This window comes from Microtus ochrogaster, unplaced genomic scaffold, assembly GCF_000317375.1.
Source record: "Microtus ochrogaster isolate Prairie Vole_2 unplaced genomic scaffold, MicOch1.0 UNK4, whole genome shotgun sequence".
Classification (NCBI taxonomy): domain Eukaryota; kingdom Metazoa; phylum Chordata; class Mammalia; order Rodentia; family Cricetidae; genus Microtus; species Microtus ochrogaster.
This window is the reverse complement of record NW_004949102.1, coordinates 7391294-7398935: the sequence shown is the minus strand read 5'-3', so window position 1 is coordinate 7398935 and position 7642 is coordinate 7391294. Positions and strand designations below refer to the sequence as shown.

The 7642-nt window shown below is 46.1% G+C and overlaps 1 protein-coding gene and 1 long non-coding RNA gene across 4 annotated transcripts in view; one reads left to right on the top strand and one right to left on the bottom strand.

The window, feature by feature from the left end:
• The window catches only part of LOC113458135, a 12248-nt gene extending 8345 nt beyond the window's left edge, over positions 1-3903 (bottom strand). Inside the window, exon 1 of the long non-coding RNA XR_003378566.1 lies at positions 3587-3903. This is a non-coding gene — a long non-coding RNA (uncharacterized LOC113458135). The remainder of the gene's footprint in view (positions 1-3586) is intronic.
• Copg2 (coatomer protein complex subunit gamma 2) overlaps positions 1-7642 on the top strand; it is a 125959-nt gene that overhangs the window by 109933 nt on the left and 8384 nt on the right. The gene's annotated exons all lie outside the window — the stretch shown is intronic.

Below are 7642 nucleotides of genomic sequence, written 5' to 3'. Positions count from 1 at the left end.
TATTGTTAGTATTTGTGAGCAGATCACTGCCTCACCTCTGGTGTTCTGATAGGCCACCTGGGGGCCGTGCCCACCCACCCCTCGGGTGGAACCCCTCCACCCACCCCCTGTTAAGAATCACTGCAGTGGATGACACCCTCTTCTCTCAGATCTTCTTTCTCCTATATCACAATTCTGACTTCCTAGTGGTGACCATTTGGTGTCCTCACTCAAGCATCTGTTGTACAGACCCAACATTCAATAATTGGAATCACTTCCTTTCTCTCTGTTTCCTTTCACACACAATGTTCTGGGAGCCTAGTTTGTGTAAGAGAACTTTAAACAAATATATTCCTCCTCATTCCTCATAACTTCCAGCAATTAGGACTTTCAGACATTCTGACAACAGTCTTTACTTTAACCTGGGCCTTGTGCTTGCTTATTATCCCCCGTCCCACTTCTGATTCTTCCCTCTTCTTTACAGTATCACAAAGATTCTGGGCAGAGCATTCTATTGTCATATCTGTCCTGTTGTTACAGATCAGCACTTCACCATTGTTATCCTTACCCCCCTTTCCCTGCTGCAGCTGCTCTCTATCTTTTAGGAACCTCAGCTTAGTCACCAGCCTGTATTTATCAGCCTCTGTACTCAAGGTGGAGTCTTTTATGGGCTAAGCTCAATACCTGTATCCTGGCTTGTACCTTCTCAACGTAACCCTCTCATCTCCCCATGTTCAGCCCACTACAAATAAACCTCACCCTAGCCAGCCAACCTTCCCTGCCAGCCACCCATCCCTCACCAGTCTGTACAGAGAACCTGGCCAAAGCTGCAGTATCCAAGCACTTTCAAGGCTTTAAAAACTCATCTTCCATTTTGCCTTCCCCATCCCCAGCCTTGAAGGCTGGCAGAGTCATCCTAGTGCCCTCGTTCCCACTCTGGCACCTCTCCTCTGCTTCCTAGCCTGTTGTTGCCAGCCTCTCTCCCTTCCACCTTACTCTTGCTCTCCATCTTCCCTGGGTGCCTTTTGCGACATTTGTCTTCCATAAGTGACTGCCACCCTGGGACTGCATTATTGTCCTGTTGCCTGTTCCTCTTTTTCCTACCTACATTACAGAATTCATCCTCCCATTTCTTTGAGGCTTATACTTCTCTCAGCCACCTAGTGTCTGCCACTTCATCCCCTCCCCTGCTCTGTTCTTCATAGGAGTCTTCCTGGACCCATTTGCAGGAAGACTCTCCCTATCACCTTCTCTTCTTCAGCCAACAGCTGTCGCCTTTATTGATATTCCATTCATTCCGGCTTCAAGATACACTTAGGCTGCTTTTGCTTTATCATTGCAATGATTTGGATTGCAGTGGGAGTTGTCTTTCATCAGAGACACTGGGCTCCTCAAAAGTCTTTACACTGCTGCCTTTGAAGCTTCCCTTCTTCTCTTGTTTCTAATGTACCAGAATCGTTTTCAAAAAAGTGGACTGCACTCTGTGGCAGTTGCCTTCTCACTATCAGCCCTATAGTCCAGGTCACTCTTGTTTTCTTTTCTCATATGGGCCCACTACATTATAAGATTAACACTCACTCAGTTTTGAAGTCCTACTGTTTATACACATGCCAATCTTCATCCTGTATCTCTTCTTTATCTCTTTCTCTTTGACAAGAAAATAAAACAAATAACAATAAAAACCTAGCCCGTGAACTCCTAATCCTCAAATCCCTAGAACCTTGCTGTATCCTGTAAAAATACTGTTACCTACTTTCTTTACCTTCTCAAACTAAACCTACAAACTTCATGAGGTTAGAAGATCCCCTGCATTAAGGCTCACTAATCCCCTGACCCTGCAGTCTCTCTGTTGTACAGCACACCTCTCTCCTTTCAGCCAGTCTTAAAACAGTGGAAGCACAGATTTAGTGGTCACTGCGAAGTGGCTGTTCCGCATTGGTACCCGGCTGTGCCTCCACCATCTACATGCATCCTATATCTACCCACATACTCAATTCTTTCCACTTTCCCCATATCCCTGAGGTTGCCTTCCAGTGCCATCTGTTCAAGAGCTGTCATAAAGTGCATGTCATAAAGCCAAGTCGCTTTGACCCTTTACTTTATCTTTTCCTAAGGGTCCTATTCTGCAGCACTTGGAGTTTGCTTCACTTCTTTTCTCCTGAAACTTGACACTGATATTCCCATCCTACTACCTTGTCCCCTGAGATTTGACAACGCCCCCATTTAGAGAGCTTTACATCCAGACTCCCCCTTTTGTATAGTGGCCCATTTGCTTTAGCCAAAACCAGTTCACAAGATCTTTCCATTTTCTCCTGAACTGAGTCTTCTCATTTTCTATCAGCTCCTCTGATCCACCTTGACTCCCACTGGACACTTCCCCATGGCAGCCAACTGCAGGCTCTCTTTCTGCCCTGAATATGAATTTAGATTTTGCATGGTATTCCTCTATGCCTCTCTACTATTGTTTTCCAGAAACCCTCCACTTCCCTCTCAGCATCCAGCCTTGCTTGTTCTGTCACCTCCCAACCAATCCATAGACTCAGGAATCTTTCCCTTGGTGTCTGCTGTGCTGTTGACCTGTCCTCATTGTTGCCACTATTGTAAGCTTCTTTGTGCCTAGCTAGCAGTGCTGAGTCCATCTGCTGTCCAAATTCACCTTCCATGTTTATGTTAAAGTCAGTGACATACTTGGATCCTCTCCCTCATTTATGTACATCAGTGATAAAGTACCCATGACCACCCCTCCCTCATTCTGCTTTGGTCTCATCTGCTTCTTTGCTGTACACTTGTCTTCTGCCATGTTCTTTGTCTTCCCTGGGTCCTCTTAGGCACTTTGCCTGCATTAAGACCAAGTTTCTACATGTTCCCTATTTTTATTCCTATGCCCATGGTCTTTGCCATATCTCTCCTGATGTAATGCCCTCCTTAATCCTCTGATCATCCCTTTTATTTCTTTCCTGCTAAACTACTTACTTCATTTTCTTCTTTCTCATTCTTGCCAAATGGGGTGTCTTAGCTATCACAGGTCTCCCTCGGGTTGAAAACCTCTAACCTCTTACTTCTGGGCTCTGAATAACCATTTCTTTTGCTTTTCTCTCTTGTGCATAATAAAATACTATCTTATTCATATGCTTTGCTATGCTTTGAGCTTTCTGTCTGTAAATCCTCTAGCTGATCTAGTAGACAGTTCCATGAGTGCTCCCTTTCTGAGCTACCCTTGGTGCCCAGTGTTTCATTGCATCCACTAAACTGGAGTCATACTATACCACTATACTCCCATACCTAGGCACTCAAAGTTGCCTTCTCATGGCCCGAACTAAGGGATCCTCCCAGCATTCTACATCTGCAGCATGAGTTGATATCACATTGCCTTTCACATTCTTCTAAAAACGTGCACAGGAAAAATGGATCTTTCATGCTTTACTGTGTTCCTATCCATGCATGCTTTTGTCTTCTGTGCTCATTTTGTTCCCACACACGATACCACGTACCCACACACCCTCACTCTGAATTGCTGGTGGGTTGAAAGCTCTCTTCCTGGGTCCTCCAGTCCATGATTCCTTTTCCTCCTCCTTTAGCATTCATCTCGTTCCCTGAGTTCCCCAACCTGCCTCTCCATGGACAACCAGCCACACATACCCATCATACCTATGGATCAGCCATCTCTTCCAGCCTCGCTCCTCCACCTCAGTCCTCAGCAGGGACCACAGTGTTGGCACTGCACTCCTGCCCCTGACAGGAAACCTCACACAGCTCTCATCGTTCTCACACCTTCTTTCTGCACTGCATCCAGTTGCTCACTGTCATCCCCCTGCACCAGCGGGACCTTTTCTCCCAAGTCTGACGGTCATGACTTGATGTCTCCATCTGCCTGGACTCACAGCCTCCATCTGCTCCCCCTTCCTTCTCTGTAGCCAACTCCAGGCCCCCCCCCCCGCCTTCCACCAGTGATTCTCACCCAGGGGTGCACGGCCCCCCAGTAGCCTATCAGAACCATCTTCTAACTGGTGTTATTGTTAGTATTTGTGAGCAGATCACTGCCTCACCTCTGGTGTTCTGATAGGCCACCTGGGGGCCGTGCCCACCCACCCCTCTGGTGGAACCCCCACCCCCCCCTCGGTTAAGAATCACTGCTGTGGATGGCCCCCTGTCCTCCCTGGCCTTTGTTCTCCCATTCCATGCTCCTCGCTTTCGGGTGGTGACCACTTATGTCCTCACTCAAGCATCAAGCACTCTTACATGCATTGAGACCTACATTCTCCTCCAACTACCTCCTTCCTTCCTGTGTTCACTCCCTTCACAAACATGACATACTGCAACTCCAGTCCTTATGAGAATTATTCTCTTGAAGACCCTACCCATTGTACTTTCCCATCCTTATGTCAATATCTTTGATTCCACCCTGATCTTTTCTGGACTTTGATTTCTTTTCCTTAAATCTCCCTTCCTCTTTCTAAGCAGAGACACAACGAGCCTTTGCAGAGCATACTGCTTTTATACAAATCTCTTCTTTCCCATAAAAATGGCCCCTTGCTTTTGCCCCCCCCCTTTTTACTATACTTAAAGCTGCTCTAGTTTCTTCTCTTTGAAGACTTCTTCAACTTGCATTAATCATCCTCATCACTCAAAATAGAATTTACAAGCTCAGTTCTAGAAAATTGTTACCTCTATGCCTATGTCCTCAATTCCACCTCCAACATTACTACTCTCAACCCTGCCTTCTAGGCTAGCCCAGTCTACCTTCATTCAGTGCCTATCCCAAACCCCACCTTAAATCCACCCACCCTTTCCTACTAGATCCCAAGAATCTGACCAAAAGTTTACACCCTCGACAGCATTTACTTTCTATCCCTTTTCTATTCTCTCTCTCCCTTTCTCTAGCTCCCTCTCCCCCTCTCTCTTATCCCCTCTTATGCCCCACCTCCATGAGCTTATGATGTGCTTACCTTCATGTAGCCTTGGAACCACTTCCTTCTCTTTGGTCCAGTCTCTGTCTATGTCGCTACTAGCCTGTGCCACTTCTACCATACTCTGTGCTGTCTGTCCAACCTAGTGCCTCATCTCCATCTGTCTTCCATAGCTGTCTTTCTCCTCCTCATCAGAAATCTCCCCACATCTTTTCTTGCTGCGTTTTTCTCTTTCTTAGCCAAGAGAAGGCTCCCTGCCTCATATCTAAGCCATACTCCTCATTTCTTCATAAGGATCAACTCACTTTAACCCATTCTCACTGCTCCCTCTTCTCCTTATCCCACTGTCTCTTCAGGGTCTTTGACTACCAGTTTTTCCATTGATTCCAACCTTTTCTTTTTCTTGGTAGCCTTTGTCCACTTCTCCCCTGCTAATAATAATTCAACCTCTTTCTTCCCATCCCATGAAACAAATTCCCACAAAGCTCTTGTTTTCTCCTTTCTAATAATCATTTCCATTTCCCCTCTAAAAGAACCTCCATTGATCATAGGCTGTCCAATTTCATTTGTTTCTGCTTTCAGCATTGGCATGCTACCTTCATACACCCATTTTCAGATGTTAAAATCTTCTTCTTAAGTAATTACTATTTTCTAGCCTGTTGTTCCATGTCCTCTCTTGCCCTTTAAATCAGCTGGCCCAGAATAGAAGCCCACACACAGCTCCAAAGCCCTCTCCTCCTAGAGCCTAGTTTCCTCCCTTTTCATTTGCCTACCTTCTTTACCCCCAATACTAAACTCATAATGCTCAGTGAGTTCCAATGTCAACTTCTTACCCCACCTGGCCTTCTATGTCAGCCAATTACAGACTTCTAGCCACCCTGAAAAGGGGAAGAATGGATTGAGTTAACCCTACAAAATGTCTTCTCAGCATTGATCAACAGATGCTCCTCCACCATTTACAAGCCTCTTTACCCACATTCTGGACTTGGTGTCCATGGGTTCATCTCCATGTTCCTGAGATTATCTATCAATACTGCCTGTGCAACTTACTGCATGTAAACACTCTCCCATGTTCTGGATCTAACATAAGTCACAGTGGCTCTGTGCCATATTCTCTTAAGAATACTACCTTGTAGATGCCTGGGCTTTGGATTTTCTTCTCTGCTGTGCTCCTGTGCTTTGACATTGATGGTGACTTGTCTCCTGATGCCTGCAGACACCTCCATATGGGAACTTTGGATCCCACCTGTCCTTTTCGTAATCAGCTCACGATCAAGACTGACCGTCTGCAAACTCATTACTTACTGCCCCTTATGTACCTTCCAAGTGTTGTCTCTCCAATCAGCTCTTTTAGGTGAAAGCCAATCTCTATCTGCTACATTCCTCTGGCAGCTTTAATAGCTTTCTTTCTACTTGGATATAAATTAACCTTTATATCACCACCACCACCACCCCTATTTTGCCTGAAATTTGTGCTTGTATTGTAGCATTCTCTGCCACCTTCCAGTGATTTTTCCCTTCTTGTCTGTTCCCTTCCTAAAACTGTCATCGCTGCAGTGTCACTAGCCTCTTTGTCTCTAGTGTACTATCTGAGTCAACTTCTGTCTGATCTCACTAGTAATTGTCCTAGCTTCTTAGTTTCACTGCATTAGACAAAGTTGTTTCCTACCTTTGGGGCCTTCCCTCAAAGCTGTTATCATCTCCCCATGTCTTTCATTAGCATGGTAATCCTAGAGTAGATGCCTTCCCAATCTCTGTTTCCTGCTTTAGCTGGCCTGCCCAAACTCTCTTCCTTCCCAGCTTGGCTTACCTGGTTTACTCTTCTCTCTCCTCTTCTTTGGTGTGGTGTGGTGCCTTTTCCTGAGCTCTCTGTACTCTCTGTTCTCTTAGCTGTTTGCTCCTTCTACTATTTCTCATTTTGGTCCAGTGGTCCAGCTCTTCTTCTATGCTCTCATATTTTTCCAAACTCCACACCTCCTCTCCCATCTCCTGTGCCCAGCTAATCCTTTCTCATGCTGTAATCTCTTCTGCCCTATGTCACACCTTCAATGTCTGAAGCCCCTTCAGATACCCTCTTTGATGCTCTGGTGTATTCTGTGGCTCTCTGAACCTGCATCCCCCCCTCCCTTGCACACACCTAACCTTCATCCACACCCACTGCTTCATCAGACTGGCTGCACCATTTCTTCACCCTCTTCCCATGAGGCCTTGTGACCCAGGCTTATGAGTTCCTTCTAGAACCCCACATTCATAGTTCCCTGTAGCCTGTTTTGCTTCCTTTCACATCCTTCCAGTCATGCTCTGATAAAGCTCTCAGGGAGCATCTGCCTCTCTGTTCTTGTCACTGTGTGATTTGGGTATTCTGCTCCACACAATCCACCCCATCCTGACAGTACCCTGACTTGATCATAATGACTCTTCCTCCTAATGCTCCTGCTTCTCCTCCCACTCCTCAACATTCAACTCCTTCCTTCATCTCTATTTTGTTACTGGCTCCATTCTCCTCTTTTCCTACTTCACCCTGGATGACAGGCCTCAACTTTCATTAATTCTGAACACTACCCATCTCAGCCTCGCTCCTCCACCTCAGTCCTCAGCAGGGACCACAGTGTTGGCACTGCATTCCTGCTCCTGATAGGAAACCTCACACATCTCTCATCGTTCTCACACCTTCCTTCTGCACTGCATCCAGTTGCTCACTGTCATCCCCCTGCACCAGCGGGACCTTTTCTCCCAAGTCTGACGGTCATGACTTG